The sequence below is a fragment of the Struthio camelus genome, chromosome 19, assembly GCF_040807025.1.
Source record: "Struthio camelus isolate bStrCam1 chromosome 19, bStrCam1.hap1, whole genome shotgun sequence".
In the NCBI taxonomy this organism is placed as follows: domain Eukaryota; kingdom Metazoa; phylum Chordata; class Aves; order Struthioniformes; family Struthionidae; genus Struthio; species Struthio camelus.
In genome coordinates, this window is record NC_090960.1 from 527362 (window position 1) to 542960 (window position 15599).

A 15599-nucleotide genomic window follows, 5' to 3' on the forward strand; every position below is an offset into this window, starting at 1 on the left:
CCTGGGCCCCATGGTGCGTCCTACCTGGAGGCCTCCCCCTGCCCACCCCCCCCATTCACGGGCCCCTGCTCGCCTCCCGCCCCGGCTGTGCCCCTCCTCAGCGGGGAGGCCCGTGGGGCTGCGGGGTGCCCGGTGCCCCCTCGGGAGAGCCGGGACCCCCAGGGCGCCTCAGCCAGGTGCCCGGAGGTGGGGGTGCGGGTGGGGGTCCCTGCCCCACGGGGCTGCGCGACCTGCAGCGACAGCCCAGCCAGACCTCGGGGACCCCCAGCACCGAGCCGTCCCCGGGCGCTGCCTCGCTGGCAAGCGGGCGCTGGGCAGCCCAGCGGCCTTTCCGGACCTCCCATGCCGCCGGGAGGAGCGCTGGGGGCCGTGGGGGTGCTGCCCTCCCCGAGGGCCGCTCCGGGCTCTCCTGCGGCCCCGCTGGGAGGGTGTCCGGGGACGTCCTGCCGGCGGACTGCGGGCTGCGGCGCGCTCCCGAGGGCGGCGGGCAGCCACGTGCCGTCTGCCGCTGCCCGGCTCCGCTGGCGCTCGGCAAGTCTTTTGTGCATGCACGCGGCGCAGCATGGCGCACGGCGATGGCTCCTGCCGTGCTGCTCCGGCTGCTGACAGGAAAGCCGGGGCCGACCTTGCTGCTGGGAATCCAGCTCCTGCTTCTGGCGCGGCCGGCCCTGGGAAACGGCTGACAAGCAGTCCTGTGGCACCGCCGGGTAAACACGTTTTATTGCGGCGCTGGTGTCAGCTTTGGGCAGCTCCGCAGCTCTCAGCGCTTTCTCCCTGCGCTGGGGAGGGGAGTCCGCGGGCCCTGCGGCGCCTGGACGGGGGCTGCCGTGCGCCCTGCGCCACTGGGGCACCTTCCGCCCTTGGCCAGACCAGACGCAGACCCCAGCCGCGGGCGCAGACCCAGCTGTGGGCACAGACCCCAGCCGTGGGTGCAGACCCCAGCCGCGGGCGCAGACCCCAGCCACGGGCGCAGACCCCGGCTGCAGGTGCAGACCCCAGCCACGGGCGCAGACCCCAGCTGCGGGTGCAGACCTCAGCTGTGAGTGCAGACTGCAGCTGGCAGACCAGGGCTCTGCAGCGCCCGGCACCTCCTTGGCAGGCGCCGTGGCGGGGGGTGTCGTGTCCGAGCGGGACCTGGTCTGGCACGGCGGAGCGGCTGGGGCCACGCGTCCCCTTTCCTCCCCTCGGTTGCTGGCCCGCGTCTCCTCCTGCGTGCCGTGCAGCCGCGTCCCCCGAGCACGCCGGCTCCCCGCCGCCCCGGCCGCCCGGCCGCCCGCCCGCCGCGCGGTCCCCAGCACGCTGCCGCCTTCCTCCTGCCTCCGCTGCGTGCGGTCGCCAGGAGCTGCCCCGGCCTGGCGGCAGCTCTGCCGGGAGCCCCGCTGGCGGGGGGCGCGCTGCCCGCGGGCTGCACCGCCGCTCGGCTCCCGGCCGCCGCAGCCCCGCTGTCGGCCCCGTAGGTGAGCGAGCCATAAACGCTCCTTCACAGAGACGTTTTTCACACGCAGGGCCACATGTTAACAGTTTTTCTTTATTTACTGCCTCCATTTCCTCTTTGTTCCAGGAACTTGTCCTCCAACTTCAAGCTGCTCATGATTAGGCAAAAAGGCCTCTAATCTCCCCGATCTGATTTACCGTCACTGAGCGCAGACGCTTCCCGTTACTGGCCCTGGACCTGGGAGCAGGGAGAGCGGAGCGCGCCTGGCTCCCTCGCGCTCCTCTCCTCCCCAGGCTCCGGCGCACGTGCCGCCTTCCCGGCAGCTTCCTCTGCCGGTAAGCGCGGGGCGCCGGCGGGGCAGGCCGCAGGTGCCGGCCGGGCGGAAGCGATGCCGCCCCGGCGGGCCGGCGCGGGGGGAACCCCTCTCCACGCCGCCCGTGCCGAGGTCGGAGGCCTGGCGGGGGGCTTCGCTCCGTCCCTCCGCCTGCCGCCGGCCCCGCGCCCGGCCCGGGAGCCCGCCGCCGCCGCCGCTGCCGCCACCGCGCCGGGGGGCCGAGCACCCCGCCGCGCCGCACCGCACCGCACCGCGCCGCGCGGCCCGCCGCTCCCCCTCGTCTTTCCGCGGCGGCTCTGCCTGCAGCGCTCTGCCCTGGGGCCGCGTGTGGGGCGGGCGAGCCGCCAAGGTGCCCTCCCCACGGCTAAAGTTAGCGCTCAGCCCGGGGCCGGCGGCGCAGAGCCCGCGCCCCGCGGGGCAGGATCGGGTTTCCCTCCCGCCCTCGCCGCGCAGGAGCTGGCAGCGGCCCGGGGCCGTTCCCGGAGCTGGGGCGGACCCCCCTGCCTCCGGCCCCATGGCAGCGCCGGGGCCGCGGCCCCGGGGGCCCGGGCATCGCCCCGCGGCGCGGGGGCTCGGGGCCCTCGCCACACGTGTCCTGCCGGCGGGTCTGGCCGGAGGGGCCCGCCGGGGCCGGAGGCAGCGCCGGGAGCAGGGGCTGGGCCGCTGCCCAGCGGGCTGAGGGAGGGGAGCAGCTCTGCCCCGCAGCGTCCCCGGTGGGGCTGACGGGGCCTGGGGCTTTGGGGGAGCCCCTGAGCGACCCTGCTGCAAAAGCCAGCGGGACGCTCAGTCGCCGCTCCGCTCCCTCAGCAGGCTGCGTGCGGGGCCCGGCCGGACGAGGCGCGGGGCTGCTGCCCGCAGAGGCAGCTTGCAGTGGGGCCGCCAGGAGCCCGGGTGCAGCGAGGCCGGGGCTCGTGCCTGGGGGCCTGGCTGCGCTGGGGGGGCTGGCTGCACTGGGGGGGGGGTCTGGCTGCACTGGGGGCCTGGCTGCACTGGGGGGGTCTGGCTGCACTGAGGGGGTCTGGCTGTACTGGGGGGGTCTGGCTGCACTGGGGATCTGGCTGCACTGAGGGGGTCTGGCTGTACTGGGGGGGTCTGGCTGCACTGGGGATCTGGCTGCACTGGGGATCTGGCTGCACTGAGGGGGTCTGGCTGTACTGGGGGGGTCTGGCTGTACTGGGGGCCTGGCTGCACTGAGGGGGTCTGGCTGTACTGGGGGGGTCTGGCTGCACTGCGGATCTGGCTGCACTGGGGGGGTTTGGCTGCACTGAGGGGGTCTGGCTGTACTGGGGGGGGTCTGGCTGTACTGGGGGTCTGGCTACACTGAGGGGGGTCTGGCTGCGCTGAGGGTCTGCCCTGGCATTGCCGGAGCTGTGGAAGGGGCTCTGCTGGGGCACGGGCCGGCTGTGCAGGGGCCGTGGGGCCAGCGGCACGGGGCTGTCCGCCTTGCAGGCGGTGCCGCGCGGCGTCCTGCGCGCGGTGGCTTGGGCTGGCGGCGGTCCCGGGTGGTGACTCCGATGTGCTTGTCACGTGCTTGTCTCAGGGGTGTTTTCACCTGACTGCCGTGGCCCCCACAGCCACGCTGTTTGCTCTGTGGGGGGATAACTCGTCCCCTGGGCTGGGGCCGGCCCGGAGGACCCGGCTCGGCCCGGGGCTGGGGCAGAGCAAACATCAATCATCCCCGGCGCGGTAGGAGCCATGCAGCCAAGTGATTTCCTACTCTGTCGGGAACGGTGGAGCGGTGCCTGGAAGCTGTGGGACGAGCTGGGCTCCTGGCTCGGCCTGCCCGGGGCACGGCCAGCCCCGCAGTGAGCCGGGGGCCGTGCCGGGGGCCCTGCCGCTGCCCCGCCGGCCGTGCAGAGCCCGGCGGCCGAGGGACAGTGCCGCCTGGCCTTGCCCATCGCCAGCCCCTGGCCTCCGCGTGCACGTGCGCCCGGGAGGTGTCCCGACCCCGTTCGCCGAGCCAGGGCGCTGCCGCTGGTGGGGTTGGGCCTGGGCCCTTTGGGGTGTGCGCCAGCGGCTGTTTGCACACGCAGCGTGCAGAGGCTGCGGAGCCCCCGACGGCACCGCCGCCCCCAGCGCCGTGCCCGGATGGGGGACCAGGGCTGGGGTGCCGTCAGCCCTCTCCGCTTGGTCTCGGACCCGCTATTCCTGCGGGGAGCGCGGCACCGGAGAGCGCGGCCAGAGATCGCGGCAGTGCTGCAGCCGCAGGTCTTGGTCCCCCAGGCTGGTCGGAGACGGCCCCGAAAGGGACCGTCGGGGAAGGCAGCGCGTCTGGGCGATGCTGCGCTTCCCGCGCGGCACCCTGCCTCGAGGGGCCGCGGCCGTCCGGCACAGCGGCACGGCGGGTCCCCGCGCCGGCCCGCGCCGGGCGCCCACCGACCGCCAACCTGCCGCTGCTGGGGCTGCTCTAGTGACCCCTCCCTCCGCCGGCAACAACTTTTCCAGTAAAACCACTGCAGAAATCCCTGCTTCCCGACAGGCCCGCCCCTTGGCCGCCTTGGGGGGGTGGGGGCCAGCTGTGCTCGCTTAACCCTTCCCCGCCGGGCGCCGGGGCGCAGGTGGGAGCTGCTCAGCCCGCGCGGGCCAGAGCCGTGCAACCGCCGGCGCGGCGCGGCGTTGCGCTCCCGGGGCGAGGATGTGCCAGCCGGCCGCTCGCGGGAGCCCGGCGCCCACAGCCTGCGTGGGTGGCGAGGGTGCCCGGGTGTCCGGTGGCGGCGGCCGTGCTGTGCTGCAGGCGGGGGGATCCGCTGTGCGCGGAGGGATCTGCTGGGCACAGAGGGATCTGCCAAGCATGGGGGATCTGCTGTGCATGGGGGGGTTCTGCTGTGCATGGGGGGATCTGCTGGGCATGGGGGGATCCGCTAGGCACAGGGGGATCTGCCATGCACAGGGGGATCCATAGTGCACAGGGTGATCTGCTGGGCACGGGAAGATCTGCCGTGCATGGAGGGATCTGCTGTGCATGGAGGGGATCCGCTGTGCATGGGATGATCTGCTGTGCACAGGGGGATCTGTGGTGCATAGAGGGATCCAGTGGGCACAGGGGGATCTGCCATGCACAGAGGGATCTTGCGGACCCCGATGCCGGGGATGCCCGTGTGCGGCAAGCACCCAGGTGCGATCCAGCAGGGACAGAGTGCACCGGCGGTGGCTATGTGGCCGTGTCACGGGAAAGGGTCACTGCACGCGGGGTCCCGGTCCGGTCCGGCTGTTCGCTGCCGGTGGTGAAAGGGGTTTCTGTACTGCAGGCGTAGCTGATGCCGAGGCAGGAGGGACTGCGCCCGGCTGGAGGGCAGGATGCACGTCCCCAAGCCCGGGGAGCTGGAGGAGAGCTGGGAGCGGGACGCCAGCCGGTCCTGGGCCGTGCGGCGCCCGGCAGGACGAGCAGGGTGATGCGCTGGGCTGGGCGGTGGTGGGAGCCGGTGGCTGCAGTGTCCCGAGATGCGCCAGTGCCACGGCCGGGTCTCACCACCGCTGCAGGAGCCCCGGCAAGAGCGGCGGCAGCGGCCAGCATGACCCGGCCAGCGGGGAGGCGGGAGAGGCCGGAGCTGTGCGGCTCGGAGAGGGGCGCGGGGACCATCGCAGCTGGGCCAGGAGGAAGGAGGCGGACGAGATGCAGCGGGCTGCGCCGGCAGGCGGCAGGTTCGGGCTCAGCCTCCGGGACGTGCCCGGGGCGAGGGCTGGGCAGAGCGGAGGTGTCCGAGCCCCGGGAGCGGGTCTCTGCCGGGAGCCGCGCGGGGTCGGGCGTCCGGCCGTGCCCGGCCTGCCGCCGGCCTGGCCCCGCGCTGGCTGCTGCAACCGGCCCAGCCAGGGCGGAGGTAAGTGCTGTAATTGTTTTCTCTGTGGCCCGAGATGAATAATTGAGAGGTCTTTGAGGAGAATTAATTAGCCTGTTTATTGGCAGTAAATGCTTTTCTCCAGATGATGAAGTAGATCCTGAGCCACGTGTGGGGGCAGATGGAGGCAGGTTGCTGAGGCTGCGCCGGGCTCGTGGGTGCTGGGGGTTGGCAGTGCCCGTGGCCCGTCCTGGCACAGGGCACCCGGCTCCCACGGCCCCTGCACTCCCGGGGCTCCTGGCTCCTGCAGCCGGGGAATTCCCGCATGGGAATCCAGCTGTTGGCAGGAGGCGAGGGCGTGCGGAGTGGGCAGCGCTGTGCAGGAGCAGATAGGGCTGCGTGGGAGCAGGCAGGGCTGCGCGGGAGCAGGCAGGGCGGTGCGGGAGCAGATAGGGCTGCGCGGGAGCAGGCAGGGCTGTGCAGGGAGTAGATAGGGCTGTGCGGGAGCAGGCAGGGCTGTGCGGGAGCAGATAGGACTGTGCGGGAGCAGATAAGACTGTGCAGGGAGCAGACAGGGCTGTGCGGGAGCAGATAGGGCTGCGCGGGAGCAGGCAGGGCTGTGCGGGAGCAGATAGGGCTGTGCAGGAGCAGGCAGGGCAGTGCGGGAGCAGGCAGGGCAGTGTGGGAGCAGGCAGGGCTGTGCGGGAGCAGGCAGGATGGTGCGGGAGCAGGCAGGGCTGTGCGGGAGCAGATAGGGCTGTGTGGGAGCAGGCAGGGCTGTGCGGGAGCAGATAGGGCTGTGTGGGAGCAGGCAGGGCTGTGCGGGAGCAGATAGGGTTGTGTGGGAGCAGGCAGGGCAGTGTGGGAGCAGGCAGGGCTGTGCGGGAGCAGATAGGGCTGTGCGGGAGCAGACAGGGCAGTGCGGGAGCAGACAGGGCAGTGCGGGAGCAGGCAGGGCAGTGTGGGAGCAGGCAGGGCTGTGCGGGAGCAGATAGGGCTGTGCGGGAGCAGACAGGGCAGTGCGGGAGCAGGCAGGGCTGTGTGGGAGCAGGCAGGGCTGTGCGGGAGCAGATAGGGTTGTGCGGGAGCAGATAGGGCAGTGTGGGAGCAGATAGGGCAGTGCGGGAGCAGGCAGGATGGTGCAGGAGCAGGCAGGGCTGTGCAGGGAGCAGGCAGGGCTCCTGCTCTCCAGCCCTACATGAAGCTCCTTTCCATCTGCTCTGCACAGGGCAGGCCAGTATGTCCCTCTGGCCTGCTCTGGCTGGCTCTGGCAGATTTTTACCCCATGGCATGGTGACACCACAGAGCTCCTGCAGTGCCCAAAGCCCTTGGCCAAGCAGCGCTGCCCATCTGAGCCAGCTCGTCCATCACTCTTTACTGGTGTCCCCATGTCCGCAGCGGTCACTAGCACAGCTGCGGTGGTGCAAGGGGGCAAGAGCCCGGCCCTGCAGTGTCGGGGCCACCTGCCCCCTGCTCTGTCCCCACGGTCCCCCAATCCTTCCCAGCTCATGGCCCACCCCAAGACTCCCTCCCTTGCCAGCCCAGCCATGTCCCCTTGCATCTCATTTGCTGTGGCTGTCACGGTGGTGGCAGCCCGGGGCTCGTGGCCTGCACCTCCTCCTCCTCCCCTGGGTGTGAGGGGAAGGTCTGTGCACAGCCAGAAATGCTTAAACAAGGATTTCCTTGTTGCTGCATGAGCTGTTTGCCTTGCTCCCAGGCCAGCCGTTAATGAGGTTTGGCAGGAGGTGCTGGCAGCCCCAGCCATTGGATTTCTATAAATCAACCTGGTGCTAATGCATGGGGATTGCAGCCCATGGGCTGCTCCGTGCTGGGCTGGAGCTGCTGGGCCTGGGAATTGCAGTGTGCGGCGGGTCGGTGCTGGGCTGGAGCTGCCGGACCTGGGAATTGCAGTGTGCGGCGGGTCGGTGCTGGGCTGGAGCTGCTGGGCCTGGGAATTGCAGTGTGCAGCGGGTCGGTGTTGGGCTGGAGCTGCTGTGCCTGGGAATTGCAGTGTGCAGCGGGTTGGTGCTGGGCTGGAGCTGCTGGGCCTGGGAATTGCAGTGTGCAGCGGGTTGGTGTTGGGCTGGAGCTGCTGTGCCTGGGAATTGCAGTGTGCAGCGGGTTGGTGTTGGGCTGGAGCTGCTGTGCCTGGGAATTGCAGTGTGCAGCGGGTTGGTGCTGGGCTGGAGCTGCTGTGCCTGGGAATTGCAGTGCACGGCGGGTCGGTGCTGGGCTGGAGCAGTTGGGCTGCTGTGCCTGGGAATTGCAGTGTGCAGCGGGTCGGTGCTGGGCTGGAGCTGCTGGGCCGCCATGCACTGGGACTGCAACCCGCAGACTGGCTGGCATCGTGCGCGGCAGCGGGGAAGCTGTGTGCGGCCGTCTCGGCCCATGGGGCTGGGACTGCTCCACGACACGGAGGGGTGAACGTGGCATTGATGGTGTCTCCGTTCTCGGGGCAGCTGGACGAGCTGCTCCCCGCGGCGGAGGCAGGTTGGGTGGAGCAGTCACAACCTTCCCGGTGGCCGTCGGGCTCTGCTGGGCCGGGAGCCGCCAGAGGCTGTAGCCCCGGCTCCTTGGGCAGCCGCAGAGCAGCCCTTGGCGTGGAGCATCCTGGAAAGGAAGAGGGGAGGGGGCTGTGGCTTCCCAGCAGGCAGGTCGGAGCAGCCCCAGCCAGCTGTTTGTTTCCAGGAATGGCAGAAAGTGTAAAGCCAAATAAAGCAGCTCCCCACAGCCTGACCGAGCCCTGTCGCCTCCTGATCCACCCTCCCCTCCGACCTCCCTGGCGCCAGACCCCAGCGGGACGGCTCGGCACGGCGTGCCTGGGGCGGCCTGCAGCACGGGGAGCCCCCATCTCGCCCCCCGATCCCCGCCGGGCCTGGGTGGCGCTGGGGCGGCGAGAGGAGCGGGTCCCCGCATCCTTCCCATGCCGGAAGCAAACCGTGTGCCCCTGCCCCCAGGGCCCTCTGCCCACGTCAGGCATGCAAAGCAGGGCAGGCAAATCACCCAGCCCTCCGGGAAGCAGCCTCTCAGCTGCGGCTGGTGGCCTGCGGCCGCGGCATCTGGCCGCTGCCGGGAAGCAGCGCCGTGGTCGCGCGCGCCCGCACGCAACCCCGGGCGCTGCCGCTGCCCGCGGCGGCTGGCTGCAGCCCGCGCGGCGAGAGCGCCCGCGAGGCTGCAGAGGTGGCGGCGCCTGCGGCTGGGGCAGGCTGCCCTCCCACCAGGCTGTCCCCAGCCCCCTCGGGCTCGTCCCCTCCGGCAAGGGCCCCCTGCCCTGGGCTCTCCGCCCTGCTCCTCCGCCGGGCAGCAGGAGCGCTGGCCCCCGGGCTCCGGCTGGCCTCGGGTATCCCGCCCGGCGCAGGGCTGGTCCCCGCCGGGTGGGATGCTGTGCGTGTGCCGTGTCCCGCAGGAGCCTCGCTGGCCCTGCCCTGCACCCGGAGCTGAGCTGCGGGCAGGGGGAGACGTGCATCGAGAAGGGCCTTCTCGGGACTGGGCTCTCGGCTCGTGTTTTGCTCTCTGCAGCCCTTTGTCCAGGAAAGGAGGCGCCAGGAAGTGGGACCTGTTATCTCTGGTTTCCCACGGCGATGCACCCGGCTCTCCAGCGCGGGCCTGCCGGGGGCTGCGGGCGGCCGGGGCGGTTTGTCCTCGTCACCCGCGGTTTGTTCTGCTCGGGGAAGCGGGCCACGCGCCCCGCTCGCCACGTGGCGCAGCTGCTGCCACTGCAGCCCGGCCCGGGGCTCGCTTTCACTTGCGCGGGGCCCCCGCGGGACACCGCTGCCCTTTGTGCGACCGGGGCCTCCCCTGGCCACCGCGGGCCGAGGGAGAGCCCCGGCGCCGGCCGGCTGCTGGGGATGCTCTGCTGCCTGGGCGCATCCCTGCGGCGGCACCTGCCCCAGCAGCCAGCGCAGGGCGCGTGGGGCCGGGAGGGGACGCGCGTCGACGTGCCTGGGCCACCCGTCCGCCTCCGGCCAGCCGGCCGAGGGAGCGCGCGGCTCCTTCCCCGCCGGCCGGCTGTCGGGAACCGCGGCCCCGAGCCGCGCTCGGCGCTTGCCAGAAGACGCGGGAGGAATGCATCGGGATGCATCGGGTCCTGCCGAAGCGGAGGGGTGCGGCGGCCCTGCTGGCGGCGGCCCTCAAACCTCTGTTCTCGCTATTACGGCTGCCCCGGGCCAGCCCCCTCCCCGCCGCGGGGCCGCCCCCCCGACCGAGCCCCCTTCCCCTTCCTGGGCAGCAGGGACACGCGGAGGGTGTGCAGGAGGCCGTGCCCGGCGCGGGGCCGCAGGGAGCCCTCGTCCTCCGGACGCCGGGGCCGCTTACGGCGAAGGTCCCGGGAGAGCGGTGCGGGCTGCGCTCGGCGGCCGCTCCGGAGGAAGAGCCGCCGGGCTGGGAGGCGACGTTTCGGTTCCTGCTCTGAACGTGCTTCCCCGCCTCGCCGAGAAACCCCTCCGCTCTCGCTCTGCAACCGCGCTCCCGCAGCGCGTGGAAACGCAGAAACGCCAGCCCGGCCCCCGCGCGGGGCGGCCGCGCTGCAGCCAGCCCGGGGCCTGAGCCCGCGGGCGCCGGCAGCACCGAGCGGGTCCCCGGCAGCTGCCCCGTCCCGCGGGTGCCGCAGCCCGGGCGCGGGCCGAGCGCGGATCCGAGCGGGACGAGCCCGGCGCGGGCACTGGGACCTGCCGCTTCCCCTCCGCTTGCACCCGCCCGCGGGTGCGAACGAGCTGGGGAGGCCCCGAACAGCACCCGACGGTCCCGCTGCCCCCACGGCCCCGCGGGACCCGCTCGCGGCCGGGGCGCCTGCAGGGCGCGCGGGCTCTGCTGCATCGGGGGCGCCGGCTCTGGCCGGGACGCCCCGCTCGCCCCGGCCCCTGGTGCCCAGGCTGCGGTCCGGGGGCATCCCTGCCGCCCGCCCCCGCCTCTGCCCCGGCCGCCGCCGACTCGGGACCGGCGGGGGCTTCCTGCGCGCCGGTGCCAGGGCCTGGGAACGGGAACGGCCGGCGGGGGCGGTTGTGCAAGGCGGAGGGCCGCGCTCCCACCCGGGCAGGGCACAAGCAGCCTGACTTCCCTCTGGCCGTTTCGAAATTCCACCGCTCTTACAGAAAAGCCCCCGGGCAGAATTCCTGCAATGCAGTGATTCATCCCCAACAAGCTGGAAGCAATGACTTCGCCGTCTCCAGTAAACCCTCTTCGGCCGAGCAGATGAAAGGGACGGCGAGCACTGCTGCTCCCGCCCCAGCCAGACGCGGGGTGACGGGGCCGCCCCGAGCCTCTGCCGCCTCGCTCCGGGCGCCGCCGCGGGGCCCCGAGGACGGCCCAGGGCCGGGAGGCGCCAGCGCCCCGCTGCTGGCCCTGGGACGGCGCTGGGCCGAGCCGGCGTGGGTGCTGGGGGCCGACCTGCCTCCCTTGTTGTCGTCCCCGCGCGGGCTGGACGCGCTGCCCGGCCTCGCCGAGCCCCGGCTCCCGCCGGAGCCCCCGGCAGCGGCGCGCGCCAAGGCCAGGTGCTTTGGTGGGACCGTTCCCCCACCGGGGAGGACGCGCGGGACAGCCCTTTCCAGGAAGCGTGTGCAAGGGCAGCCAGACTGCGGCGTTCCCGACAGCAGCTCTGGTTTTAATAACAGCAAATCAATGGATGCCCGATTCCGGCCAGAGCGAACTCTTGCAGCTTTCTTCCCCGGGCTTCGCGGGCAGGTCGGGCTCCTTGCAGGGGGAGAAAGGAGCGGGGTGAGAGCGCGGACCCTGCGCATTGCACGCGCCCTTCCGCGTGCCCGGCGGCGCCCGCCCGCCTGCCGCCCGCGCCGCAGCTCTGCCCGGCTCGCCTGGCCGTGCCGGCGGCCGGGCAGCCCGCGCCGCGCAGGTGCCGCCGGCGGGGTGCTGCTCTGCCCCAGCTGCTCCCAGCTGCTCGCCTTCCTGCAGCCCTGGGCGGCGATTCAGCCCCCCCTTCCCGCGGGGTTTGCACAAACCTTTCTGCTCTCTTTGTGCTTGTTTTGAGAACAGATTAGTCATGGTTCTTAGCTGGCTTCCAGCAAACAGCACAACAGCACCATGGAAAAACGAGAACAGCGAAGTGATGACTCAGCAGGGCTCGCGCTCCCGTCCCTCGGGTGCCAGCGGTCCCCTGCTCCTGCGCCCCCCGGGGGCTCGGCGCAGCCCCCAGCCCAGCGGCAGCGGGCGCCCGGCGAGGGGCCGCCTGCCGGGAAGCAGCGATGGGCGGGCGGACATACGGGCGGGCGGACAGGCGGACGGAGGGGCGAGCGAGGGCTGGGGCAGACGGCGGCGGGGTGGCCGGGGGTTGCCCGGGATGGAGGCCCCCGCGGTCGGCCTCCCCGCGGCTGCGGGGGCCGCCGGCAGCCTGCCCGGAGCGGCGGGCGGCAGAGCCCCGGTCCCGCCGGGCGCCCCCGGCCCGTGGGGCTCCGCAGGGACCTCCGGGCACCCGGCCCCTCCTTGCCGGCACCTGCCGGTGACAGGAACTCCCGGGCGGGCCCTTACCGTACCTCCCACCTCCTCTCCAGCCCTTTATTGCCCGGCCTTGGCCGGCTGCCCGGAGGCAGGCGCCTGGCCAAGCGTCAGTGCCAGGTGGCTCAGCGCGATCCCATGGCGCTGGACACCGATTGGTGTCGGCTGCCAAGGATGAACAATGTAATTGCTGGAATTACAGTAAAGTGCTCCCATTCCCACTCGTTAAAGGCTGAGACGGGGCCCTGGGGGTCCTTCCAGGGAACATCTGCTCCAGCTGTGCCCGCTGCCAGCTGCTCGCTCTGCCCCGGCCCCCTCCGCGGGCCGGCTGCTCCCCGCGCGTCGCTCCGCGCCGGGACACGGCCGACGGCGACGCAGGCAGCCTGCGGGCCCCCGGCGCCCCTCGGCCAGCGCCCCGGCACGGCGGCAGCCGCCCGGAGCACGGGGTGCGGCGGCGGGCGAGCTCGCGGCGAGGTGACCGGCACGCAGGGCTGGGAGCAGCCGCTCGGCCCCGCGGCGGGGATCCTGCTGGCAGGACCCTCGCCGGTGCCCGTGGCGGCGGGGATGGCGGCTGCAGGGAGGCCGGTCGCCGTGCGAAGCTCGGCCCGAGTCCGGCCGGGAGGGAGGCCGGAGCGGCTCCGTGCCGTTGCAGCCGGGGTCGCTGCGCGGCGCCACCGAGCGCCGGGGCTCGGGGAGACTTTGCACCTGCAGGCGCCCGTCTGCTGTTTCCCCTTTTTCTCAGTGCCAGGAAGCTCCGGCCTGGCCGTCACCCAAGCCGGGGTGGCGCTGGGCTGAGCCGCGCCGGGCGCAGGTTCGGCTGCTTGTTCATCCCCTCCTGCCGGGGGGAGGCACCTGGGAGGCCGCCCGGAGCCGCGGGCGCCGGGTCCCGCCTGCAGAAAGCGCCGGCTCTGGGCAGCCCCCGGCCATCGCTTCCCTGCAGCGTCCTTCGGGCTGCGCCCCCGAGGGAGGGGGCAGCCCCCGGCCCTCCGACCCCCGGCCCCGGCCCCGTCGTGGCGTGCCAGCGGGAACGGGGGGGCGAGCGGGGCTGGACCGGGGCGCCCCCGGCCCCGCGGGTGCAGGGACCGCCGTCCCGCGCTGCGCGTGCGGCGTCGCCACAGCCTGCTCCTGCGGCGGGGGGGCCGGGGCTGGTGCGAGGGCCAAGGGATGCTCCAGGGCTGGGGTTTGGCGCCGGCCCACGGCGCTGCTCTGCCAGGGTCATCCGAGGACTCTGCACCGAGCCGGGCAAACACACCCGAGGCAGCTGGCAGCCTCCTGCCCGCAGCGCCGGCGGGGACCTCCCGCGACAGGCTGCCAGTGCGCTGGTGCGCCGGTGTCCAGCAGCTGCCGGCCGCCACGGAGGTGCCAGAGCAGCGCGCCCGGCGCAGGGGCACGCGGGGCTGCGCCGGGGCCGAGCCGGGGCCGATGCAGCTGGCCGGGACGGCTGCGTCTCGCTCGCGTGCCGCAGCCCCTCTGTGCTGGGTGCGGCGCCGGGCAGAGGGGGCCGTGCTGGCGGTGCGCGGTGCCCTGCGGCACGGCCTCGGCGGCGGCGGCGGTGCTGGCCCCGAGCAGGACCCGGCCCCTCGCCGGTCGGGTGGCCCCGGCACCGCCGCCGCTGGGCCGCTGCTCCTCATCCTTGGCGGGGTCCGGCGGGCCGGGCCGGCGAGGGGGAGCCTGCGGCTCCCATTGCCACAGCAACGTGGCTTTGTTTGAAACCTTCATCCGAAATGTCAAGATTCTCTTCAGGCTCCAGCGGCCGCTGCCGGGATGAAAACTTCCTCGGTTGCTGCGGAAACGGAGCAGGAGGGTTTTTTCCATTCTGAACATCTGCCTCCGCTCGCGGCTGCGGGCGCTGGGCCCCGGGCGGGCTGGGGCAGCGGCCACCGTGCCCTGCCGGCCAGCGGGGACGCACGCGCTGCCGGGATGCTCCGCTCCCAGCGCCGCAGGGCCGGCGCGGGCGCCCGGGGCTCTCGCTGCCCCCCGCGCCGCGGCAGAGCCCTGCGGCCGCCCCGGCCCCGGCCCTGGCCCTCACCCTGGTCCCAGTCCCCCTCGCCTGCCCCCAGCCCGGGGCTGCACCGCTGGGGGGGCGCAAAGGCGGCAGCGGCTCTTCCACCCGCAGCCCGGTTTGGACGAGGCCCTGCAGGAAAAGCACGTGCGTTTCTCCGCCGCTCCCCGCGGCGTTTCCAGAGGCTCCCGCGCGCCCTGGGGTGCTGCGCCGCGGGCAGCTCCCCGGCCGGGGGCTGGAGGCGGACGCAGCCGGCGGGCGCAGGGGATGATCCCCTGCCCTGTCCCGCCGCCCCGCTCCGCAAGAGGGGCTGGCGCCGCGGGGAGCCTCCGCTGCCTCCGCTTGCGTCTTCCCCTCCACCCCGGCTCTCCGCGCCTTCCCGCGTTTCCTCTCCCCCGGCATCTCCGGCTGGATGGAGGAGCCCGGGCTTGGGGCGATGCCCCGGGAAAGGGGGCCGAGCCCCGGGCAGGGCGGCGCTGCGTGGCAGGGCCGGGAGCTGCTTCCCGGCCGCGGGGCCGTGACGCCCCGGGGAGCCCGGCCGCCGTCTGCCGCCAGCGCGTTTGCCGAGGGCGCAGCCGGGACGCGCAGGCGGCACCCGGACGCCGGGGTCCTGGCTCGGCTCTGCCAGCGTCCCTCGTTCACCTGCCGGCCGGGGCCGAGCCGAGGCCCTCGCTGCCCGGCGGCGGCGCGCGGGCTGCCCCGGGTCCGGAGCGAGGCCGGGCGCAGCGCCCCGCTCCACCACCGCCGCCGGCCGCGCCGGGAGGGCAGCAAGCGCCGGAGCCTGCGGGTGCCGGGTGCCGGGTGCCGGGTGCCGGGTGCCGAGCCTGCAGCCGGCGCTGCCCGCCCCAGCCGGCCTCGCCGCCGCCTCTCCGGTTTCAGGCGGGCTCCGGGAGGCGCGGCGGGGGGAGCCGGTGACCTCATGGAAGTGCCTGGGACTGAGGCAGATCTGGGCAGCGGAGGCTCCCGAGGAGCCGCGCTGATGGAACGAGTGAGGAATCCGCAGCTGCTGGCTCCCGCCGCGGGTTTACTGTAGGTCTCGCTGGAGATGCAGCAACAGCCACGGTTTCCATGGAGACGTACACAGGCCTTTCTGTTAACTTCTGCATCCCGAAATACACCCTGGCCGGGGCGCAGGGGGTCCCTCTGGCCCGGGCGCTGCCCGGGAAGAGCCGGGGCCGAGCCGGGGGGTGGCCAGGGGGCTGGGGGCTGGAGCCCCGGCCGGTCCCCCGTGCCGGGGGGAGACGGGGCCGCGCTGCGGCACCGCGGGGCGCCGGGTCTCCGGGAGCCGCCGCTGCCCCCGAGCCGGCAGCCGGGCAGCTCGCGGCCGCAGCGGGGCCGAGCTCGTGCTTCCCGGCGCCGCGCGCACCAGGGAGCAGATGTCTGCCATCCCCGTTCCCAACCGTCCCCGCGGCCCCGGCCCCCGAGGAGGAATTGCCACGTAAGGAGCAGGTGGTGCCATTTACAGTAACTCCCCGGCTGCTGCACAGCCCTTTCCTGCATCCTACTGGGAAACGCCGTGGTGGACGTGGGAACGTCCTGGTGCTGCGGCGCGGAGGCCGGAGGAAGTGCGCGGAGGGGTGTGCCGCGGGGCCGGGGCCTTCGCGCCCC